The 26,164-nt window shown below is 38.0% G+C and overlaps 1 long non-coding RNA gene across 6 annotated transcripts in view; it reads right to left on the bottom strand.

The window, feature by feature from the left end:
* Positions 1-26,164, bottom strand: part of LOC110361139 (uncharacterized) — a 165,967-nt gene that overhangs the window by 84,092 nt on the left and 55,711 nt on the right. For 5 of the 6 annotated variants that reach the window (XR_010474703.1, XR_010474698.1, XR_010474702.1 and 2 more), the window contains exon 2: positions 19,495-19,564. This is a non-coding gene — a long non-coding RNA (uncharacterized LOC110361139). Of the gene's footprint in view, positions 1-11,511; positions 13,680-19,494; positions 19,565-26,164 lie in introns of those variants that run through there. The other variant, XR_010474701.1, reaches the window with a different exon arrangement.

Here is a 26,164-nt window from a genome sequence, read left to right on the forward strand (position 1 = left end):
ATTCTGTCACAGTAGAAGCTGCAACTTACCCCAAAATGCTTAACACCGAAGTCAACAAAAGCTTTGTCAATTGGTCCTGTGTGATGGCACATTCTTGCCTCTGAGCAGTGGCAATCATTCTACACAGAACCACAGTCTGTACAAATGGTATCTGTGGAAGAATCAACATCTTAACTTATAGAAACCCATACAATAGCTGATTTTTCCCGTTTTCTCAAAAGACTCACTTTCATTTGCAAATCTTCCCCATTTCTTCATCAGAAAACTCTACTGACATTAAGGCTTGACAACAGCAACCATTTAGAAGTTCACACCCCACATTACCCATGGAAACAGTGGATAGCTGTAACCCAGAGCTGAACTACAGAACTATGTTGGGTCTGTTTCTTTTCCAAATTCGAGGAGTGTCTTCCTTTGGCACCATTAGGCAGAAGTTCTTATTTCTCATTCCATGGCCACTAAACTCTTATTTTTCTAGTGGCTTGGAAATCCATTTTAAAAATAATATTGACTTCACAAGAACTTCAGTATGCACAAATTAATGTGGCTCCACTGAATTTATTGCAAGATCAGCAACATGACCCAGCAGGAAATTTGTCCTGTCTGTTTTAGATGTTTGTTATTCATTTGCATTTAGCTGAGTAATAACAAGATTATGGCTGATATTTGTTCTCGCTGTCCCTCAGACTCAGTCCCTTGCTGTGAGAAATATATGATGCACACTGGTCGTGTTAAATGAAAGTGTCCACAGTAACTACAGATATAATGAAGCCAGTATCAGAGGCTTTCTGCTGATACAACTAGAGAATGCCTGAGTCCTGCTGCCAAATTGGCTTTTTTTTTCTTTTAATAGAGTGTCTGCTAAATTCTGAGTGACTAAAAAATGTCATGACATAACAACAATGTTTGCATCTTGCCTGCTGCATATGACTGTATTTTTTTTCCCCCACATTAAGATAAGACTTCCACTAGAGAATGCAGCCAAGGTGAGTGTATGGCTGGTTGTAACTAGGGACAGGATCAGCTGGATTTAGCCCAATGTTTGTTTCTAACAAATACACAGGAAATCAATGCAGTGGGCTGAGCTAAATCATGCAAGCAATTCAAGCTATGTGAGTTCTTTGACCACCATCGCAATTTCACTGTGATGTCTATTAGCTGAATGATGTCATATTAATCTAGCAGTAGTTTAAAATGGGAATTTCCTTCTATCAACTCACACCATCATTCCAGAAAAAGAATAGCCCAGACCTGTAGCCTCAGTAAACCAATGCCAAATTCAAATTAATTAATGCTGGCTGGAGGTCTAACCTAAAAGCTAAATGGCATTTTCAGAAATTTCAGATTAAAACGTCATGCAAAATGTCACACAGCCTCCAAAGGGTGTCATAGAAGACCCGTATAAAAGATATATGCATGCATTACTCCGCTCACATATTAACACAGACACTCTAAGCACAGATACCTGTAAACAAAGCAACATACCATTGAACAGCCCAGACTGTGAACAGGTAGTAAAGCATTCAGGTGGGGCCCAAATAAACCTGCTTTCACATTTGCCTGTAGATTTTAGGAAGTTTTCCTCATCAACACAGAAAACCACAGGAAAAAAATAAGCACTGGCACAAGATTAAAAAACAAGAAAATAAGAAACCCACACAATGGCAACAAACATCAAAGGAAATAAAATATAAAGCAAACAACAAAACCAAACAAAACAACAAACAAGATCATTACTCCTTGTTTCACAGTCAGTCTTTCTAACATAAACCTACAGGTCCACCTCCCCAGGAGCACATACATCCAGTTCTTTGCAGCTCTTCCTGGTTTTCCCAGATGAAATTACAGACTGAGCTGCCTTCAGACCCATGCAGAATAGCAACACTGACAAGGTTCTTGCTGTCACCAATCCAGTTGCCTGGCAACTTTGTAAGCATTTCGAAGAGGATATTAAAGGGCATAGGACCATTCAAAGGGAAGATGATCCAGTAAGTTGCACCTGGAGAAGAGTGACGGCATCTTTAACTCTCTCCCAGAATCTAAAAACTGTGTCAATGACAAAGACTGAGCCCTGACTTCGGAGTGCTGAGACTCCGTTCATCAGTTTTGGGGATAAATTTGCTTTGAAACTTGGCCATGGGCACTAATCTATCTTTTCTGAGATTCTTCACATTTCCCATGTATATTTCAGGTCTTGACCAGACCTATTATGAGCAGACTAGTAGATGGTGGCTAGAGATAAGCTGCCAAAGCCAACCCAGGAAACTTAGGGGGCCTAGAAGTTTAGGAGAAGGGCAGCAGTGTCATGGCAGAAAAAACAGATTCAGAAGATGACCAAAATTCCAACAAGTGTGAGGAATAAAGGCAAAAAAGGGACCAGAGTTTTTGAGTTGTGGAGGAGAGGTGCCTTTTGGCTACTCTGTGTCTCTGACAACGCAATGACATTTGCAAGGAAAGCAAGGTTCTGAGTCTGTTCAATCAGAATATCAGATTGGATGTCAACAGCAGGTAGAAATAAAGATCTCACTGGCTTTAAACATAAACCAGTTTTTAAATTATTCATTCCCTGGGAGATAACAACTCCACATTCTGTTTAGGGACACAATTGCTTCAGCTGGTACAGTTTCAGAAAGCAATATCTTCTCTTTTTGCAAGCATTTTCTTTGAACGCAACTAGGATGAGAGAAGTTTGAGTATTTTCTAGGTTTAGTTTCATAACAAGTTCTAAGTAGGCCATGTGAATCACGGTGCCTGCCAAAAGGTCAGGTTAGTATGATTTAATCAAATGTGTCTAGTGGGGACAGTTTACAGGAGTCACATACAAACACTTCGCAAACTCAGCACATCAATAGCCTTATTAAAAAATACACATCCTCTTTTCAGCACATTAAGCAAGATAGTCAAGAAAATAACATTAATTTTAAAAGAATCAAATATGTATTGTTGCATGGTGTTGTTGACCAATTAATAAAGCATCTAAATCCATCCCATACAACTACATCAGCAAGCTGATGCTGACTAATGGCCAGAACCAACAACATATAAAGCAGCATTATAATAGACTGGTTAACACACAATCATTTATTTTAAGATATTTTTTAAAAATCTGTTTTCTTTTAGTGTAATATACATATGATAGGTTTCTAATTAGGTATTTCAAAAATCTGAAAGACAGAACAAATGAAGATTTTATATATACCAAAAAAAACCCAACATACTTCTCCCTCATGGATAGTAAAATTAATGCTTTGCAAACCTGCTAACTTAGAAGAACCAATCTGAATGCATTTCACAAATTATACCTTAAATTATTTTACAGTATGATATACCAGCTGCAGTGCTCATTTAGTTTCTATAGGGAAAATTCTTTAAGCAGTATCAATATGCAGTATGTTTTATAGTCACATGCAAGTTTTTCTCACTGTAATTAATTTGGCATTACAATTATACTCAACATGTGGCTGCACTTGCCAATTCCTTACCTACTATCAAATTAGCTGCTTTCCAAAACAAGCAAAGCTGCTGATCCTGGCATTACAAGTAACCAAAAAAATTATAACTCACTCTGTTGATGGCAACTGCTGCCACATTTTCCTCATTTGTCTCCTTCAGACAAGATCAAAACCAAACCAACCAAACAAAAAAACCCTACTCAAAACTACTTTCAATAGCCAGCATAAAGCCATATACTGAAGCTCACATTCAAAGTCATTTTTTCTCATAAGTTAGAAGTTGAAAAAGATGGAAGGCTGCTACACAAATGTGATTTTTTAGCAAGGTCAAAGTATTTATTCTCTTTCACCATGTGGATTTGCTGTAGATAGTCCAAAGCTCTATAGCTAAAATAACCTTAAAATTAAGGACCTTGTCATAAAGTGTAATCTAAACAAAGAGCTAATGAGTATGCTCCAGACGATAACCCCAACATGTATCAATAAATGGGAAAGTAGTAAATCAATTAATTACGATCCAGGATATCTCAGCACGACAGACTCAGAATAAGATGCCACAAGAATATTCTTCTGCAGAATGACTGTTTCCTATGAAGCAAGATCAAGCATTAAATTTTTTCATTGGCATTAATATACTTCTATATATACTTCTAGGTTTTTGACTCTGAACCAAGTGGCATCTCTGTGTGCTTGCTGTGTTCCATCTCTTTGGAAATTCATTGCAACGTGTTCCATTTTGTGGTCAACACAGTCACACCACCATTGGTGTTTCAAAATAAATGTGATTAAATCTTTAAGGCTTGTTTCAGAGCCTGGATCCAACTAATACATTCTTTACACTAGTTAAAAAGATTGATCTGGGGATCACTCTAGTTTAACAACTCTCAGTACAGCCAGCGCTTCTTTAATAATTTAGAAGTTTAGTGCCCAATTCAGTGCTCATGGGAGGGCAACTGTTCTGAAGACTATGTACATAATTTCTGCATTCATTCCATATATTTCTTCAACACAGATTTAAAACTAAGTTTTGCTGCAAGTAACTAGGGGACATGTTATACACACACAAACAAGTGAAACTGTAATTTAAATCAGATCTGGGGGAGAATATATATCTGTGACTATTTTCTGACTTTGAGATCACCATGACTTAGCAACTGAGAAAACAGACCTGAGAAAACACCTGCCATTCTAAATCCACCTCTAAGCTTTCCAGTTAACTGAGTGAGTAGATTTGCATCTATTTTGCCCTCTCCCTTCCCTACACACACCTATACCCGACACTCTTCACCAGATTCTGCTTTTCTGCCCTGTGAACCACAGACCATGGGGACATTTTTTTTACTTTGTTTTTCCATGGGAGGACATGAACTGTTCAGTAATCCGATAACGCTGCTTCTGATGAAAAATGAAGTTTTGTCTCATTGATTTAATCGGCTACATGCTGTGCAGTGCACAGGTTTACTCATACCTGGAAACTCCCAGAGACACATAAAGAAGCCCTTGCTCAGCATGACATTGCTGCTGACGACCACATGGGCTAAGGGCATGGGCTTATGTCTTGTCCAAAATCAGGCTTTAATAGCGGTGCAGAGAGGTTTCAAGATAGATGCAAAACAGTATTATGAAAGTAGGAGTGAGTAGCACTTAACAGTTTTGTCAAGAAGCTAATGCTGAAGTCTATGAAGTCCCCTCTCCATAACAATTTTCATTTATCATAACCTGACACTCAGGACAATTTTAGCTGTAACTGAAATCTCAAGAAGTATGGGTGTTTGCTTTTTCTTTTTCCCCTATATACACAACCTGTTTATGTAAGCAATGAGCAGCATCCTTCACTATTTGCAAGATTGTTCCCAGAGTATTTTATCAACTTTGAAGCAGTTCAGACTACTAAGTAAATCTCAGATGTATATATAACTATTATTTTCCTATAAAGCTGCCTTGATCTTACAATTTTTCTGGCCTGTACTTCATCCTAAAACCACAAATATTTGCACTGGATCAAATTACATTTGTCATATGTTTATTACTACATACAGCTGGCAATGGTTGCAGGATTAGAAAGTAAAATGGAACAGTATTTTCACTAATGTTACACAGCAATCCACACATAACCGGCAGATGCTTCCTCAAAGATTTCTTTAATGTGAAAACTGCTGAGCATCAGAGTTTCTTTAACTGATCTAGGCAGATAGATTACAGATAATTTTCAAGCGTGTAGACCTGATCTTTGTGTCTCTTTCATTAATTTACAATATGACTTGAGACTGCTCATTTAGACTCAAAAGATTTGGGTAGACATGTCCTATGACACATTTGTTCTCAGACTAGAGGACCTAAAACTGCTCCTAAACTCAAAGACTAAGAAACACAAGAAAGATAAATATTCTGTTTCACAACAATGAACTTTTTCTGGAACTCTTCTGCATTACTCACTTGATGTTGCACATTAATTGATTTTATTAGAAGCTTTAAAATGTCATAATAGTAGAGGAGAACAACTACCAACAGAAGCAACATAGAGTACTCAGCAGAACCTGGTGAAATCAGACTGTAGCTCATACCGCTGACAATAGCAATACTCAGACATAAATACACAGAGCTTCTGTAAACCTGTGTACAAGTACAGCTAATTTAATTTTCAACAGTTCTGCTGTATATTTGTTTTAAGCCAGGAAATACAGAAAAACAGGGAAGTTTGAAGCATGGATTCATTGAAATATTTCTTTCAGAAAAACCTTGTCTTAAAATTGTTCTTGCTCCCTACAATTTTACATTAATTTAGTGCTTTGCACAGACTATAGAAAATTAACTCCATTTTATTCAGGAAGAAAATCATTACAGTCTCAGACACTACTTTCCAGAGCAACCTGGTAAGAAAAACAATGTAATTATTAGGATCCGAAGTGAGCTCAGGCACATTATTTCTCAAAATAATCAGGTTTTCACATTCCTGAGTAATTATTTCATTTGTTTAGTGACATTTGCATGTCACTCTGCCTTGCTTGCAGCAGTATTGCATAATTTAGAACATTATGAATTTGTAGTTAGTTGTTTCCAATTCAAATGATGATGTGTTCTGGAAGACTGACTGTTCCACTGACACAAAAAATCATTTCCCCTTCATGGTTATCAGTGACTGTCAGGTTAACTGACAGACCAGCTCAAACAGACAGACTACTATCAGTCACCTATCTTGTTTGAATATTAAGAAAAATGAAAGTAAACTTGGGAACTTCGGGGTGGGGTGGTTTTGTTTGTTTGCTTGTTTGTTTGGGGGTGTTTTTGAAATACCAAAGACCATCAATGAAGTTTACGTGTTATTTCTTTCAATAGCTGACATTTTTGAAAAATAAGGAATTACAACAGCTTGTTATTTGGAAGAGTCAAATGCCAAAAGCTCAGAAATTCTTGGGATGCCTCATCAGACATTTATCTTCTTTCAAGTATATTTTACTTGGTATTTTTCCACTACATTAACAGTTTACCATAGACTTTCATTCTACAAAACAGAGACAATTGACAGGATTCTCTTTTGTCACAGACCTAATTAAAAACAAAAATAGAAGACATTTTTGCATGCAAATTCCAGTTTCATATAAAAAAAAACCCAAACAACACTGCGTTTCACAAGCTATCATATACAAGCAAGGGAGAATAATGGTATACATAACATACTTCTTATGCAGAAGAAAAATGCATCCTACCATGAAAAAATGAAAACAAGAATTCCCTCAAAGTACAGTAAGTCCCTTGTCAACACATTGATAAACACCAACAACTTTATGCCAGCTCTGGCAACAGGGTGGAACCATGTACTGTTTGCATTCAAAAAGTTGTAGCCATCTCTGTTCAAGACATGTTATTTGGAACTCTTAGCTCTCAATAAGACCAACTAAGAACACCGCAGTGCAACTAGTAAGTGTTATGCTCCAAAAATACTCCTAGAGTAAAAATGTTTGTAAAGTTACAGAAGAACAAAAGCACCACATTTTGATCTATTAGAAGGGGATTGGTTAGTAGGTCGAGAGAGGTTCTCCTTCCCCTCTACTCTGCCCTGGTGAGACCACACCTGGAATATTGTGTCTAGTTCTGGGCCCCTCACTTTGAGGACAGGGAACTGCTGGAGAGAGTCCGGCGCAGGGCAACAAAGATGCTGAAGGGAGTGGAGCATCTCCCTTATGAGGAAAGGCTGAGGGAGTTGGGGCTCTTTAGCTTGGAGAAGAGGAGACTGAGGGGTGACCTCATTAATGTTTACAGATATATAAAGGGTGAGTGTCACAAGGATGGAGCCAGGCTCTTCTCAGTAACAATCAATGATAGGACAAGGGGTAATGGGTAAAAACTGGAACATAAAAGGTTCCACTTAAATTTGAGAAGAAACTTCTTCACAGTGAGGGTGACAGACACTGGAACAGGCTGCCCAGGGAGGTTGTGGAGTTTCCTACTCTGGAGGCATTCAAGACCTGCCTGGACACCTTCCTGTGTAACCTCATCTGGGTGTTCCTGCTCTGGCAGGGGGATTGGACTAGATTATCTTCTGAGGTCCCTTCCAATCCCTGACATTCGGTGATTCTGTGAGTTCTAAAATTACCTTTGGCTCTTTGAAGGCAACTGCGAGGCTGGTGTGGCCCCCAGTGAAAATGAGTTTGACACCCCTTGATCTAAGCAGTTCAGGTATCTTTTGACCATTTAAAACACAGGAGTAGAGCAATTCTTGGTACTTCTATACTTCAGGGTTTGGTTTGTTTGTTTTGTTTTTTTTTGGGGGGCCGGGGGGGATGTTGTTCATTCTTTCTTTCTTTCCTTCTTTCTTTCTTGTTATATTCTTATGTGGTTCTGCATCTGCTTTGTTGCGCAACTGCATACATAGGACAGATAAGTGCCTTGTCCAAAACTGTATTTCTTTTACATGACGAGAAGGTTAGATTTATAAGCCTCTGGTGCCAAACTTTTTTTGAATGATCCATTGTATCCATTTATTACTGAGGAAATTCCATTCTGGGGCAGTCCTGAACCCTTCTTGCTGTCTTTCAGGTTGCAGGTGGAGTGTGGTTCAGATATCAAAACAGATGTGATATTCAGGGGGTCTGCCTGGCTGACATTCTCCATGAATACAGGAACTCTGCATATCTGGTTGTACCTACAGTTTAGCAGGCAGGAGAAAGAGGAGGTGACGAAGAAGACGTGCAAATTTGCTTGCTTTCTTAGGAGGTTTCAGATGCAGGAAAGCGTATGGAAGGAGCTGTTACTACTGCAGTGATTGCTACAGATCAGCTCCACTGCCTTCAGGAAGGATTCCCTGACCCTCAACTCTGAAATCCTTCTCTATATCAAGCTCAGCTATTTAGGGTTGGCAGCAGAAGCAGCATTTAGTCCTCTGTGCTCCCTTAGCTTTTCTTAGAGGCTTTGAGGCAAAGTGCCCTCTAATCTAACTACCACAACACAGTGGAGATGAGTGCCTTTATATATATATATCTTTATATCTTTATATCTTTATATAATGTTTAGCACTAGCATGTAGATTGCAAATCAGTTGGGCATATTTTACTATAGTACTACATATCCTTAGCACTAAACAGACTCCATGGTTTGGCCCAATGAATACAGCAAACACTAAAGACAGGCGGGAAATTCAGGTCAGATCTGCAAAGGAATACAGGTGCCAACTCACTGAAGATTACTGTCGAAGTGTTAGTGCGTCTGGCTATTCATGGGACACACCAGAAAAACGAGTAGTTCCTGAGGGAGATCCAGGAGGACTGCAAAGGGAGAACCTCAGACCACTTCAGCTGAAACGCAGTATTGAGGATTTGGGTTCAGCTGAACTACAGTATTTAAGATATCAGTGTGCCCATTATTCGTATCTGGCCTTTTGCTTTCACCCTGCAGCACCATCTTGGCAATTCCATGGCATCCAAATCTGCAGTAATAGTGAGTAGCAGCTCTTGTAATTATTTTTCCTTTTTTTAAAAATGAAAATCAAGAGAAAGATCCACTTCAAACCTTTCAATATAGAGACTTGCCACTCAAAACATTATTTATGGAAATAAAAAAAAATCTGGAATCAAAATTTTATCTTACAACCTGCATGGTTCATTTGCATATAGAACATATATTTCTAGACCAGAGTCCCTGTTTTTGCAATGGATGCAGCACTGTGGATTCCAGTGGAGCTGCCCCATGAACACAAAGCAACCCATCCTGTCTCTGCACAGTGCATAGAACAAACCTTCTCTGAGTATCAACACTAATAAAATAAGTCTCCTAAATTTCTAAGAGACAGACCTTTCTGAAGGGAAAGAAAAAGGAGGGAGTCTATTTGACAGAAGCATATCACCACTGTTCTGGCTAAATCTGCACTACTCAGATAAGGAGTTGCACTTACATGCATAAACAGAGTTGAGGATTTCCACAGTATAAGGCATGTCAATGATAATAACTTGGCACAAGTGAGCATCTGTTCAACCCATTTATTTACCCATAAATTTCACTTTTCAATATGCCTTATCCAAACTGCATGCAAGACAATATTGCAACTTTTAATCTCCTTTATTTTCCATATGCATTGAAAAAGTTCAGCACTAAAAAGACTCTTTATAAGCTCCTCCCAACTATCTATCTTAATGGATTTTAATCAAAATGATCCCTCCATTGCAAATTGTTACCCAGAGATTAACACCTGAATTACCACTCAGAATAACACCTCAAACCAATGAAAAGTAGCACTCTACTGTTTTTAAATTACTGAGAGCCAGGAATTCTACTATAAATTCTGTCCCCGAGTCTCTCACTTTCTTAACACTTGGTCATTATTAAGCCACTAAATTTCATTACTCTACTGTATATATATATACATATATATATTTGTTCAGTGGTCTCAAAGCCTGCAAATACCTTCCAGAAACACAATAAATGTTTAATTACCAATTGCAACACATATTTCTCTCCTTGCTCTACTTTCAGTCTACAGTTATGAAACAGGAGTGCTAATCCCTTCTCACTGGTTTCAGGATTAGAAGGTTAATTTATTAATGCCCATGAGATTATCCGAGATAGACAAACGAAAAGCCTGGATAAATGCAAACATACTAGATCAGCAGGAATACTTTAACTAAATTACACTCCAAATACATAACTCGATAAAGCTAATAAAAAAACTATTTAGCAGGAAACTGGTACAACAGCCAAAGAACAATTAAAGAAGTTTTAGTTTCACATGTCATTTTAGAAAATGTAGTTACCTGTGCATGTACAATTATCATTATTTTCTTAATAATTTTACAGTCATTTTGATGAATTTCTTTGTTCAATTTTAAAGCCACTCCCTTTGAGACAGGCCAATTTGAAATAATTGAGAACATCAACTTCTTTTCAATATTCAGCACAAAGTTTATTGCAATTTACAAAGCAATTAGGGGCTTTTGTCTATAAGAGTCAACTCCGATTCTGAGGGTATTGGCAGGGTGTTCACAAATATATTGTTATTTTAATATCTGTCTGTATAAATAGAGAGTATAAGGGAAAGACAGACAAGATTCAGGTTTCTCACTCTGATTGAAATTAATGATTGCTAGGTAGCTAGTTATATCACAAATACCTAAAATACATGGCAGAAGTAATAAAATAATAATATAAGTGTTCTCTAAACTGATGTTTTTTCATTAAACAGACGCACCACAAAAACGTGGTAGGAAGAATGTTGCAGATACAGAAAAGATACAGTGGAATACTCACTTTCTCTAAATAAGAGTTATCTTGAGGAGTAAATGCAATAGATGTTGTTGAAAATACGAATCCATTGTTAGTTTCTGTGTTATGTACAAAGTCAGCTGTGTTGTGGACAGAATTAATTCCTACCCTTCCCTCAACACATTTTAAATCTTTTGGCATTTATTTAAATAGCAACAGTCATTAAGCCTCAGCCTACTTGTCCACACACAGCTGAGTTTTGAGTACACTACCCAATACACAGAGATATATTTTAAGTGATGCTAGAACACCTCCAAGGACAGCAGGACACCCTCAATAGTCCTTTATACTGATCTCAGCTTCCTACCGAAGTCCTTAGAGGATGTGCCATGAGTGTTCCACTCCAGGAAAGCTTCCCGGTGAGCAGGGTGAGGCTGCAGCGCTGCACAGAGGCAGGAGTTTGGGGTTCAGCTCCAGCCCAGACGCATCCCAGGGCAGCAGCGGGCACTGGCACTGAGGGGTCCACAGGGGAGCTCCACTCCACACTACCGCTGCTTCTTGCTCCTACTCGTGTTTGGAAAATATCCCATTAGGCTTCCCTTTTAAAAAATGTTTACAGAACTAATTAAGTGGAAACCACTACTGACCTTTGAATACTAATTATTTCTGACAGTGTGCAAAAAAAATTAGAACAGAAAGAATGGAGCTATTAAAGGAAACAGCTTTACTTTGCTGGATTGTTGTTCCTGCCACAGCTGCCTTTCGTGTCCCACAAGGACATTCTCATCCAGGAGTCCCCGTGCAGTGCAAAGTCACCACACGGGTCTCTATTCCTGCTGCCTTCTTGGTGTTCAACCGAGGAAACAAATCCAGAACATTCGTTTGCCCTGCTGGCAGCCTTGCTGACTGCAAAGAAATCTAAGTTTGTTCCGACTCACATCAAGGACTGGCTGAACTTGCAACACAGGAGTCAGAGAGCTGGACTTTTTCCCTACTTTGTAAAACAAGTTATTCCAGCAGCACCCCCACCAGCCAAAGTGTCCAGTCCACAGTACAGCCTCATCAAGGAAATTAGTTCTAAAGCAGAGGAACCGAACAAAGCAGTGAAACCCCATTTTTGCACAGCAATTACACAGGAAACAAAATTTCTTTATGTGAGTAGATTGAGTAAAAGCTGAAAGGCTCACTTATTCATTACTACTTCCCAGTCATTTCATACTTGGTTGAACAACTTGAAAGCCTTGAGAGAACAAACAACTGGCAATTTTGCTTTGAAAAGGTAAAGCCCAAAGGGAATTGGTGGCTGAGGCAAGAACTTTACTTCCTGAAAAATATACATTCTGTGAACTGTAATTAGAGCGGTGGGAATAGTTGATTTGTCAGCTCACCGGTCAAAAGAAAAGAAGGGAAAAGAATTGGTTTGGATTGTCAACCCTGCCTCCCTATAAGAGCATGTCAGAGCAGAAATGACCACAGTCAGGGACAACAGCTTCATTTACACCAGTGGTCTCCCCTGGATATGTTGTGCTGCCCTCACAGCAACTTTCTGCCTGTGCTAAGCCAGGTGCTGAGAAGTGGGTTGGTTTCACTCTGCTGACAGACATTTGTAACTGAATTGAAGCCAAATTTGTTTCATGCTCAATTACTAGCGGCTTGGCAAACAGTGGCAACGTACTGCAAACTGCACGTCCCATGTCTTCAGTTGCTTTTACTTCCTGAGCTTCCCTCCTGCATTGCCCAATGGAGAAGATATTACATGATGCAGTCAATCTGACGGCAGTGGTTAACTGTACAAATCAAACAGCTGCACCTTTCTCTCAAAAAAAAACAAACAAACAAAAAAACCAAAACCATGAAATGGAACTTCCCGATTTCACAGAAAAAGAAGAAATGCAAATGATAATAGCTTCTCAGTGTATTGATCCCATCCTGAAATAATATCACCCTGCTCACAATGTAATCAATTTCTTTCAAATGTTTAAACGTTAAACAGTCACAAGTTACAGAACACGTGTCTCAGCACATAATATGAAGGAGGGGTATCTGAGGATACTAATGAAGTAAACACAAAGGTCTTGGCCCTCCTCTCACCACTTTTATTATCAATATAAGATTAAACCATCAGATTGTATAGATACTCTATGCTAACTAATAATGATAATATAGACCACTAAAACCCAGACTTTCTATACCACTTAAATATAAAGAAGATCACAAAGCAGTCTGTTCTGAAAGGCATTGGAAAGAGGAGTTCTGGCTATCTGTCAGCCTTCCATAAAATTCTTTATGCATTTTTTGACATTACCAAACACAGGAGATCTTCTGTGTTTGTTTACATATAATTTTAACTGTGTTTTACAGAAGCACAGAAGAAAATATCTGTAAATAACTACTTAACTGCATTGGTACAATCCCTAAAGTTACATGCTATGTCAATAGCAATGGTATTAGCACTGACACCATACACATTTCAAGCCAGAAAAACTGGTTATTCTTCCAAATCAGTTCACAGCTTGGGATGTAATAAAAACAAAACCCAACCAACTAAACCCCTCACAGAAACAAACTACCACCAGAAGAGTCCTCATAAACCCAAACAAAAAGAATACACAAAATATTTGAACATACCCTACAGTTAAACATGCTTTATTTTTTCATCCTCCAAATGGATTAAAATCTGATAACAGATTTTGTGAGGTTGGGATGATTATTACCAGGGTCACTGGCAAAGCAAAAATGTTCAAACTGGTGTTAAAACAAGGTAGGCAATTTATCCTCATTTCACAGAACCCTGATGCTCAAAATAGCTTGAACTTAGACATGGAAAATATAACTCTATCATCTAAATGTATTTTTCTAACAGCTCCAGACATTAAGGCAGAATGACAATTGAATCTCATGGGCGCAGTCTTATGGTTTTATTAAAAGAAAGGATGTCCATGTTGCAGAAATAATTCAAAACTCTATTCCTTTTTTTCTTTTTCTAATAAGAAGGTGCTGGGGGTTCACCCAAACTTATAACAGAGGAGACAGGTAATGAGTTATGAAATTACAAAAGAATAGAAGACAAAATAGGAGAATTATGGGTTTGCCACAAAACTGTTAATTTCTTCATAGACTTTTCTGAATTCATTGTGTTTCATTCATTTTTCTTTATCGTGTTGAGGGAAGAGAATTTACAAAAAGCATCAAATCTAGAAAACATTCAGTAAAGATTTCTAGAACAGACTCATTGGTAGAAAAGTGATTCCTTCTTACAGTTGAAGGTACTTATTAATTGGCTACGAGATAAGAACACAGTATTAAAAAAAAAAAATCCCTTCGGGATCTTTATGCAATCATGTACATTTAGAAGTCTAATTTCAAAATCTCGCTTACATCAGGCCCATGAATATAAACAAGTTCGATGTTATTCCAGGTCTCATAGCCATTACATACCCAAAAGTAAGTTGTCAAATTGTCCAGGTATGATTTTATTAGGTGTTACCAGGATATGCTAAGGTGTGCACTGAGATACACAGGGTATCTGAACACAGCCAGTGTCCACTTAGTTCTACCGTTTACACACAGACAGATGCTGTTTGGATTTAAAAAAGCAATGGCATCTAAAATTCTGCATAAACTCTTCTCGCAGTAGGTAATACATTCACTGAGCAGGTAGGAAATACCACATTAATGACACACACCAGAGTCATGTCTCACAGCAGCTGCAGTGAGTTTGATCCAAACAATGCTAAGGAATCCTGATCCAGAAGGGCCAAGTTCCCTGCCCACGGCTCAGTACAACAGATTGAGCTATTCCTGTGGCCCTTGGGTTTTAATGGTATGGGTGCTTCTGCCTGCCATGTAACAGGAGATGGTGCCAGTCTTCAGCAAGGTTCTGTGACCATTGAGAGAACTATATTCCCACCTAAAAGTACAAAAAAACCCAGAGTCTAAACTAATAGTACTGCCAGGAATCATCAGAGATGTGGAAAAGCCCCCCTAAAATGTGAACTAAAAGAATTAATTTTCAAGTGTTAAACCTCAGGGCAGGAAAGTTTCAAGAAGACTCCCAAAAGCAAATAGTTTGCATTTGATTCCTTTCAAAGGAGGGAAAGCAAAGCAGGGGAGAGAGTTACAGAAACAGGGACTTGTTCAGAGCATGAAGCCAAGAAGGTGCCTGTTACTGCTTTGTCCAAGTCATGGGCTGCTACTAGCAGAGGATGAAGAGGAAAGGAGAGGACAACAGGAGGGTTAAGAGACAAAGACTTTCCCTCTCTTGGAAGAATTTCATGCTTCCCAAGATTTTCTCACACTAATGTAGGCTAGAGAAAAAAAAAAAAAAAAAAAGTCTAAGAAGTATTCTAACACATTCCTGATTGTCTTCCCAGAACTCAAGTTCTCAACAAACCTCTCAACAACAGCCTTTTCTGGTTATATGACCGGTATAATGTTGCCTTGTTCATCAAATTGCTACTGCAAGACACCCCTAATATAATTACTTTGACAATATTGACTGTGCACGTGCATATGATAGTTTTCCAATTCACTGTTAATTTGCTCTCTCCAGATTTCTCCCACCTTTCCTCTCAAACCAGCAGCTGCTCCCTGGTGTACTGTTCGGGTTTCTTGCATCTCACCTTTTAAATCAATACATATTTCATCTTGAAAGGTGGACTGAGATGCACACTCTTCATTGGGCTGAACATATGCAAGGACTAAGAACTCCCACAGTATGTGAAAATGTAAAATGACAATCATGATCAAATGATTTTACTTCAGTTTTTTTCTTTTGCTTCTTCTTCTTCTTGTTAATCCAGCAAGTTTATTTGGTTTTATTATTTTTAATAGATGCAAAGATCTGTCTCAAGTTTTTGTTGTTGTTGATATATTATATACATAATTAAACAGCACAGTTATTTTTCCTGATTTTTAAGTTCTACTGTTTAAATGCCAGTATAATCCAAAGCCTGACACTGAATGGAAAGACTGTCCAAGAAAATTTACAAGAACTATGACCTTACATGAGCAGTGTCAAAAACCTGTGGATTCTTTTTTGTCTTTTTTTTATCATGTTCCTTTATGCAAATAGCTGTTGCTGGAAAAGTCCTTGAAAGTCTGTTTTTAAATACTGTGTTAGGGCTCCTAAAATATTTGAAGAAGACTTGGTTTGCCCATGATATATATTTTCATTTTTACTCCCTCCACCAGGGCGTTATACAGGTGTAATTCATTCTTTCTACTTGTCTTTCAATTGAGATGGAATGTTCTTCTGAAAAGACTTAATCTGATAGGTATTTGAGCCAGATGGGAGGAACAGTGAAGAGCTGTGTAACTCATAGTGAGAACACTGTTACACAATTAAAGACAGAGTTTGTTCAACAACAGAAAAAAAAGCAAAAGTCTGACCCATGGTGCACCACAGGTGTAAAACAATTTCATAGAGACATCTTCAGTTTGAAACTCATCAAGTTCTGACCTGTTTTTCTGCTGCTGAGCTTTTTGTTTGTTTGGTTGGATTTTTTAATCCAAAACCCGTCAAGCCAAGCGTCATGTCTACAGTGTCGTATCGTCTCGGATACCACTAGTGTTTCAGCCTCCTGCACTCCTAAGGATATACAATAGATGTTAAAAATACAGCTTCTGGAAGCTTAGTAGAGAATATTATTACTTAGTAGTTGGAGGAGAATCACTGTTTATCAAGGAGATGGCTGCTCAGCAAAGCTGAAGTTGTTTGACCCCATTATGAAAAATGACCATCAAAGAACAGAGGTTTTAAATAGGCTTCGAAATGTGGCAAGTAGTTCATGGACATTTGATCCAGCTTTTATAGAAAATACTGTACAAGATATATCTTTCCTCTTGTGATATAGACTACTGTACAGCATTCAAACAGTTTTTCATACTGCTAATCTACAGGGTAACTTAATGTGAAACAAACACAGCAAACTTGTTCCAAAGCCCTGATCTGTGTTTTCATCAGAATTAAATAAATAAACAAATAAATCAAACAAACAAAAAAATCCAACTAGAGTACCTAGAAATATTTGCCTTATTATCAAGTACTTCCTTTATACACCAACAAATATTTACTTACAAAGGTAAAAAATACTTTGCTGATCTTCAAACAGCATTACTTTTGTTCATAGATTAGAAATTAAACAATAAATGTGTCTAAACTGTCACTTGGTTTACATAAACATGGGTACTTATGAGTAGATAACTCTTGCACCTTTACTTCAATTATAACAGACTCTTCAGTGTATTTGTAGAGCAAATTCAGGGAACATGGGGCAATCAAGAATTCTGTTGTTCCTACACAGAAATCAGTAAAGAAAAAATTTTATAGGATTGCTACAGGAATTTTAACAGGTCCCACTTTTTTTTGCAACTGATTTATTTCTATGACATATTTTTTATAATTTGTTTCTTTGTATTTCAAATTCTGCTGCAAAGCAGATCAAATAAAATGGATGCTCCTGGCAGCAAGCTCCTGTAGCTTGGAAAAATAGTAGAATACAGGAGTTCTGGATTCATTTGTACCAATATTTCTGAGTACAGTAACTTGTACATCTGAGCTAAGCCCTTAATTCTGGTAGACATTCTGAGGAACACACACACTTGCAACACCTCATTTAATCTGGTGCATTTTATTCTCTTCAGAAAATATTGCCACGAATCTGTGCCATGTGAAAACTTGAATGGACTGCAGGATTACCTCATAACAGCAGACAGCAATGAAACCCTGAGAGACATCCTAAGTAGTTCTAAATTTATCTAAGAGATGACAAAACACATGATATGCTATGCTAGAATGTTACAGTGTCAGGTCTGAGTTGGCAGGGATAAGATCAAAAGTCAAACACAGTAACAAGGGTATCGCAGTATGGCAGCATGCTAAATCAATATGTGATGCATCCTGTATGGTCTCTTGCTGTGATTCAGTAATGACTGTATAAATTAAGGATTAATTTAAAAGATAATTAAACAAGCAAACAGTTTCAAAAATAAGAACTGTACTTCAAGGAGAAAAAGTACTGTGGTATTACATGTTCTCCTAGCTGATCTCACCATACTTTTTATTTCCTTTACCTTACAAACCTTAAATTAAATAAGAAAAATCTTCCTATTTAGTCAATGAAGAGGAATCACTCCAGTCACATTAGAAAGAAAGGCCCTCCATTTAATCCAACCAACTTTTTCACCTCTATGAAAAAGCTGAAGGCCAATATAGCTTTCACTGTCCTTTTGTATAGCTGAAGTAGAAACAAAATTTTGACCCAGATGAAACTTTTTCTCAAATTTCAGATCTGTGGTTCAGACCTATCTCCTACTATATGCTCTAAGTAATTACCATTATATGAAGAGGAAAACAGCAAATCTTCAAAAGTGATGGGATTTCCTTCTTTAATCTCTGAGAGTACTGAGGCAAGAACAATTCCAGCCTGCAGTGCCTCCAGGTATAACAATCCCCCAGATAAATCTTCTAAACTTGTCACAGTCAGCAATAATCTTACATCTCCCTGTTGATAATTTTCTGTGATTTCTACCTAGTAGATACAGCCCTTTCAGTGAAATGAATGGGAAAAAAAAGAGTTAGAAATTAATTAAAAGGGGGATAAAAGCAAATTAAAGTCAACTCATAAAAACTTTGCTGATTTATCATTAGCCTGAATTAAGCTTTTAGTTTTATTTACAATATTATTTTACTTGATACACTTCACTTTTGACACAGAACACCGTATTATGATGAAATTTCAAAAAAAAAATATTGAACAGCAACACTATAATTAAACAAAAGCCTTATTAATTCACTCCAGAGACCCTTAGAAAGCAAAAAAATTATGGCAAGCTGGTCACATGTCCCACATTGACCCTATACAATGCTTCTTGCTGCCTGAAAATATGTTAGGAATAGATAATCAAATGCTTCTGAGCATCACCTGCCACCCAGGCAGTCATTCTGCTAATGAGCCCCTTATGCGTATGGAACAAAATCTGATTTGTAACGTGTCTTACGAAGAGTTTTAATTCACCTTAACAGGACAATGAGCACGGTTGAAGCATATGCATATATAGATAGCAAGGCCTCAACGTTGTATTTTTACCTCAGGTTCTGCCCGGTAAACCGTGAAAGATGATTAGTACAAGAAGTCCACTACCGGAATAGTTAACAATCTTTTTTCATCTTCTGTTTCTATCTGCTGACATTCCATCTTCTTTTAGGGACACAGTTTACCCAAAACATTATCCCAAAAATGTACACATAGTTGAGCCCTTGGTTATTTGACAGTTGGTTCATAAGCATACGGTTCAGCATTAAAGTAGACCCACAGTGTTGCATATGATCTAAACAGTGATGACTCACCTTATTTAGGCATGAGTTTCAATTCTGTTCTGTCATGACTGAAGAGTAGCACATGTAGCGTTAAGGATACCTGTAACACACATTCAACAGATTCAGTTAGCAGTGTAGAGAACTAACATGGTCCTAGAATTTTCAAATATTTTGCTGAATTATGAACTGGTAATTACATTTTGCAGAAGTTCAAAGTTAGATACATAAAATACGGCATAAAATTCTGCTTTTACCACAAGTGCCACACTGAACAACTCTTCTTACTCTCAGACGTGAGGAGAGGCAATAATTTGCTAGAAGCAGCAGGAGTGGGCAGCAAATAGCTCTCCTCAGGCATGATCTGGTACAGCAACACTGGGTTGTTCAACCCCAGTCAGCACTACTTTACTTGGCAGCACAACTGATTTTCCTGCCTCAAGGATGCTCTGCAGAACAGGCTCTGGTGAGCAAAGGTGGGGGACTGGGAAGATCACCAGTGTTCCTGGGTGCAAATAACATTTTTGGGAAACACGATGGGGCAGCAGGGGTAGAAGGTGTCTCATGGATTCTTCCTCTCCCTTTCCCTTCCCAAGGGTGACGTGCTGTAATTTTTGTCCCTCTTTTGAAGAAACAGAACATCCATTGCCACATCCTAGATTCAGCTCCTGCAAAGAGCTTAACCTCTTTCTTTTCCTCCTATCCTCCATGCTTCCTTACACCTGCCATTTCGCTTGTGTCTTCCTAATTGTATGAATTAGCAAACAGATTAGGGTCTTTGAGCACCTGCAGTGAAGTTTGTGTCATATACATTCTCTGCTCTTGCCCTATTCAGTTAGATTTAAGGTGAAGCAGCTCAAATTCCGTAAGCACCTTCCTCTAACTGCCATACTAAAAGATACTTTCTTGTATCTTCTTGTAGCTTGTCTTCAACATATTTTTAACAGCAGAGTTCATCGACAGATAAGTACTACATGCTCTGGGTGTCACAGACAGTACGTGACAAGAGACGAATGGAAAGATGGTTTCCCACCTATAGATATATTAATAATTTTTGCTTCCAAAGCAGACTCAAATAACAAAAAATTTACATGCCAGCCAACCAGCAAGATTTGTAAAGGTTGTGCAAGTTTGTCTTTGATATGTGACAATTCTGCCTTCAGAGAGTGCATCAGACCAAATAACTTTTCTCTAACTACTCTTGTATGAAGACAAATTCGAGTCTTAATTATTCTGTCCAACAATGCCTGGGTTTTTATGTGCCTTTCTCCTGTCCTACTGTAACTGCTCGTTCTTATGGTTCTTTTTTCAAGACATTGAGAAGTAGATCCAAGTTGCAAACCATATGTTCCCTTTCAACAGAGGAATAACTTTGAATGTTGATGATAGGAGGGGTTTTTTGTTCATGCTCATTTTTTCTATACAATGATCACCTCTTTTGGTCAGGGCTATCTGCAGTTACAGGTATTGTCACTCAGCTGCTTAAATCTAGGTTGCCCGAAATCGTGCAAATCTCCTACAAATCAGAGTTTCAAGCAGCTGAGTTGCCTGATTTGACCCTGCAATTAACATGAGGAAACAGAGGTCTAATTAACACTAGAATAATCTGTTGTTCCTATGCATGTTCATTAACAAACTCAGTCTGTTTGTTCAGGACACTGGATAGCATGTTGTAACATTCTTGTACTCCATCAAGAAAAAAAAAAAAAAACAAACAAAAAAAATGAAGCAAAGCCCAAGAAAATTAAATCATAGAAGTATTTTTTAACTATTGCTGTTTTCCCCATAGAGTGTACACAGTGTTAGCTAAAAGCATCAATGTATGTGCCTAATAACCCTGCTAATATGGTAGAGAAGCAAAGTGTGCACGGAAAAACTGGCACAGATTAACACCACTTTGCTAGCCTCTTACAGCAGATACTAGATGCCAACACATCCTGGACACCAGACCTGCTTGCTGCTGCTTTAGAAGATTAATACCATTAAGGGATTAGTATTTAGCTCATACACACAAAGAAGGGATCCCTGTGATCCACTTTAAGTTTACAACTTTAGTATAATTTTTCACCATCATTTTGCATGCATTAAAAGCTAAAAATAATGTAGGGGTGTGCTGGTTTCAGATACCTGAAACCACCTTTCCTAGAAGAGATAACTTGACTCACTGCCAGTTGCAGTGCTGCCATCAGTATGCTAAATCTACTGTGTATCATCCTAAAATAGCAGCAGCTCCTGCAACCCTAGCCCAGCAGGCAGAATCTCAGTTGTTCTGAACTGATTTATCTGATCAGGTGTCAAAAGCTGAATATCAGACCTAAGCTTCTTCCCTAGCTAACTGGGATGGCAGTATTACTCAATCCCCTAGCCAAAACAACAAGGCATCAGTGAAGAAACATGATTCAGGCCACCAGAACACAGGTCCAAAGCACAGAAACAATGTCTTTTAAATTGAAAATGACCAAGTCTTCATGAGGAGCAGAACAATTCCCAGGGAATACATATATTTGCATTATCCAAAAGCCCAATTCATGTTGCACTATGTAAGGATAACAGTATAAACACATTTGTCTCTTACCCCTTCTGTGATTTATGAGTCAGAATATAAAAAAGCTAATGGTCAAAAAAAAAAAAGCCAAACCACCACCAACGAAAAAAACCCCAAAAGGCATGCACAGGGATTCTGCCACGGTTACATGGAAGTACAAGACTTTTGTTTCAAATAAGGGATAACCTCTACTGGAGAGAAGAGTAATATTCAATAATATTCCTGTAATTGACCTGGCAGCAGAAGAAAAGTAAGTCAAAAATATGGGGGAAAAGAAAAAAAGAAAGGTGAATCAATGACATATGTTCTTTGACTATCTAAAATGCTTATTCTTTTGTGATTGTGCAAAAATAAACAGGAAAACAGTGGGGCCCTAATACGCTTCTGTTCTAGAGCTCCATCAGTCCCTTTCTCCTAGGGCTTTTAGTAACTGGCTGATTTATGTAGATACAGAGTACTGGTTTAGTACTAGAAGTGCAGAAAACTGCAAGGTAATTGTAATTCCTAGTCTTTTATTGCAATGGCTTTCAGTGTTCTTTAATGTTACAATCAAGAGGAGCTAGCCATAAACATATGTACAGGTTATTTTGAGTTTGTTTGTTTTGTGGGATTTGTTTGTTTTCCCAAATATATTTATCTCTAAAGGAATCCATCAGTGATAGTTTGGACTTCCTGATCACTCTTAATAATCTGAGATAAAGAAACAGTGAGAAACTGAAGCAACAAAAAGGTGTTAGAAGTGAAGGCAAAGAAACAGCCAAAGTCAGCACAGCCCGTTAGGATGACTGCTTCTCTTTGGTTGGTAGCCAGCAATGAGAGTATTAAATAGTAAGGGAGAATACCAAGAAGAAATAAAGTATCAGAGCCTGAAGCAAGGAAAAGCATTTCATAAAATGGGTATATTCTCACATTAGCTCCGAGCTCAGGCTAAATATGTAGGTCTCTCATCTCAACTGGTAAGGAAACCATATTCTAACATAAAGCCCCGAACAGTCAGTTTTCCTCATGGCAAATACACCAACCAACACTGCAAGAACAGTCTTTACACATCTGTGTTAGCTTTCCTCTTGCTCTGAAACTCTCCATTTCTCACATTCCACATCAGCGGGCACAGAGTACTTCAGCTATGATATCTGACTTTGACAGTGTGCAATTACATTTTTTGCCCATTAACTAAAGTATAGTCTGCCGCCCTTTAGAAAAGACCTCTCTCTTCCACTACTGAAGTAGTAGATCACAGAATCTGAAAAAACTGGCAAAGAACGAACTTCTGAATTCTAACTTGGTTTATGCACACCATTTCGCTTTCCCAGCTCGAGCTGCCAGGAGACAGGCTTGATTCAACCCCCCCTCATTGCACTGGCAGCTCCATTAGAGTCACTGACTTCAGCTGGAGCAGAATTAAGAGAACACTGGATTATTCAAAGCTTAGAATTCTTATTTTTTTCCCTGAACTCTGTGCAATGACTCTGCTCAACCTAACTCATAGACATACTCGGAATTTGTCTCTTTTTCTATTATGCATTCAAGAAAAGTGTTAGTGTTATGTTAAACATCTTTTAAGAATTTCCTTCTAAAATATTTATCAGTACAACTCTGTGGAGATTTAGAGACATGCATCTTATTGTGTAGGTTTAGGATTAATTTCTCTGAAATTAACTCAGGAAAATTATAGCTAATTAATATGAGTAGTGAATTTGCTCTCCTGTTCAGTCAACTGCAAAATTCTAATCTTCATTTAACATGGACACACACAGATGATTTCTCCACCAGAGAGAGCTTTAACTGACAGGATGAAGGGTGAATGTTTGAAATATGTAAAGAAAAATGGGAAAAAAAAAAAAAAGAAAAAAGAGAAGGAAAACAAAAGGAAAACAAAAGCTTTCTTTTCTTTTTTTTCCAAATGCTGACATTTGCAGCAAGATATTAAATCCTTCCAAGACACAACTGATGAGCAATTAGGGCAATTCTTATGTCCTTCTGGTGCCTATGTAGGGCTTATAAAACAAAAAAAAAGTTCTGTGACAGAACACAGAGCCCCTATACGGCACCAGAAGGAACAGGAGGAGAGAAAACAAAGCATCCAAGTGCTTTTTGCAGACTACATTTCTCTTGCATGGACTCCAGTTACCTACTCAGTCCATTTTAAGACATATTACCCAAGCAGTAACCATACATGTGGAAAACAACTACAGAACATGCAAAATGGGCAACAGAAGATCAAAACTAGTATGTGAACATTCACTTAAATACCGTGTTAATAAAAGCTTGTTAAGACTAATAAAGTTATCATAAATAAGATTATTGTTAATAACATTGCTTTGATCAAACCCTATGTTTCCTATTCACTTCTTTTCCAGATAAATCTACTATTGACTCTCAAAAAAGTTTACTACATGGAGAAACCTTACAGACTTCTGTACTTCAGCTGTTACATACAGCTTTCAGATTAATGAGAGTGCCTTTTTGCTCATTTTATCTCTTGTACAAAATAACCATGTATTTTGAGACAACAAGATCTACTGATTCTCGTAGGACACAAATGCACGGTTATAATTTCAGACCTGTATTTGAAGTATAACACACCAGCATACAATTATTTTGAATAACAAATAAAGCACACGTATGTAGAATAAGAGATGTGCAACTGCAAAAGAATACACGTAGTCTAACTCGGGTAACCCAGCACGGCAGCGTTGCAACCTAAATTGCAGAACAAGCCATCACACAAGAGAGTCCTGAGCAGCCCAGCCAGCCTCATCCAGCACCACTGAGCCCCACACGTGCTGCACACAGCCACTCCTTGGCATGGGCACCCAAAACAGCTCCAGGCAAGCCCAGCTGGGCCTTTTGCACATTTGCTCTTTGCATCCCCAGTTGCAAAGAGCACTTTCCCCCAGGCTGAAGCACAACCGGCATGGGCCCATGCGTGAGCTGGCTGCAGTTTGCATCTTCGCAGGGCTAACACACATTGTTTTTCTTAAATCTCACTGCACAGATGTATTCCAGCACTGACAGTGATGTTGCAGATATTAAATGTTTTGATAGACTGACTTTAGAAAACACTTATTGACAGCTGTGGTGCCAGAGCACTGGGGGAAGCGAAGCAGAAGGAGAGTAATTTAATTTTACAAACTGACTCTACAGTCCTGCCTGGCCCCTCTTCTTTTCTTTCTTTCTTTTTTTTTTTTTTTTTTTTTTTACATTAGCAAACAAAAGTAACATTTTTGTGTGTGTTTAAATCTTTGCTCAACCACACTTTTCAGAGAAAAACAAATAAATCTGTTCTTCATCTGTGAAACCCAGTAGCTGATGAGAAGTAGTCTAATGATATACTATGGCCTGTTGTGAAGATGAACAGCAGGATTCACTTTCACCCACACACACATTTGGTAAAGAATGGGTCCTTCTCCTATTTTTTCCTTTATTTATTACCAGCCAGTGACAAGCTCACACTTCTCTCTCTGACCCAGTTGAGGAGGCTTACGGCCTTTGACTCATCACCAGAAGTACTTGAGAATCCCACTTGGCTTTTCTCCAGCTTTCAGAAAATATATTAGAGAGACTTTCTGCTTTTCCTCCTCCGTAAATTCATAGAGTCAGTGCTACATCATTTGTCCTCACTCTCATCAAACAAATAGCAATGCAGCTGGCTTTCTTCTGGAAAGCTCTTTCCTTGAAACATTTTGTGGTTTTGACTCTTTGGAGAAAATAATTATTTAAGATATAGCATTCCAAAATTATTAAACTTTTCCAATCTCATGCCTGTTCTGGCAAACATATGAGGTCTCTAAAAAGATGATACATATACAAAAACTACAATTTGGATATTTCTGTGTCTCAACATGCTAGCAATAGAAAATAGTGAAATTTGTTCATCTTGCACCAGACAAGATTCTGCTACTCTGTTAGCAAGCAAATATTTTTTTTACCTATGGAAACATGCATGCATGTTCTTGCATTGAATCAAAAGGAATGCATGAACAGAAATAATGGTTTTTGCATATTTCAGTTGCTTGTAGCTGTGCAAATAGAAATTAATAAAGGCCATGATTTGTGAAAAGCAGCTTAACACTAAATTAATTAAGTGTATAGGATCCTGGGCTAGTGTTACTCTTCAGTTATAACCAAATAGAAATGTGAATGCATACTTTAAAA

Source organism: Columba livia, chromosome 9 (assembly GCF_036013475.1).
Source record: "Columba livia isolate bColLiv1 breed racing homer chromosome 9, bColLiv1.pat.W.v2, whole genome shotgun sequence".
Taxonomy (NCBI): Eukaryota; Metazoa; Chordata; class Aves; order Columbiformes; family Columbidae; genus Columba; species Columba livia.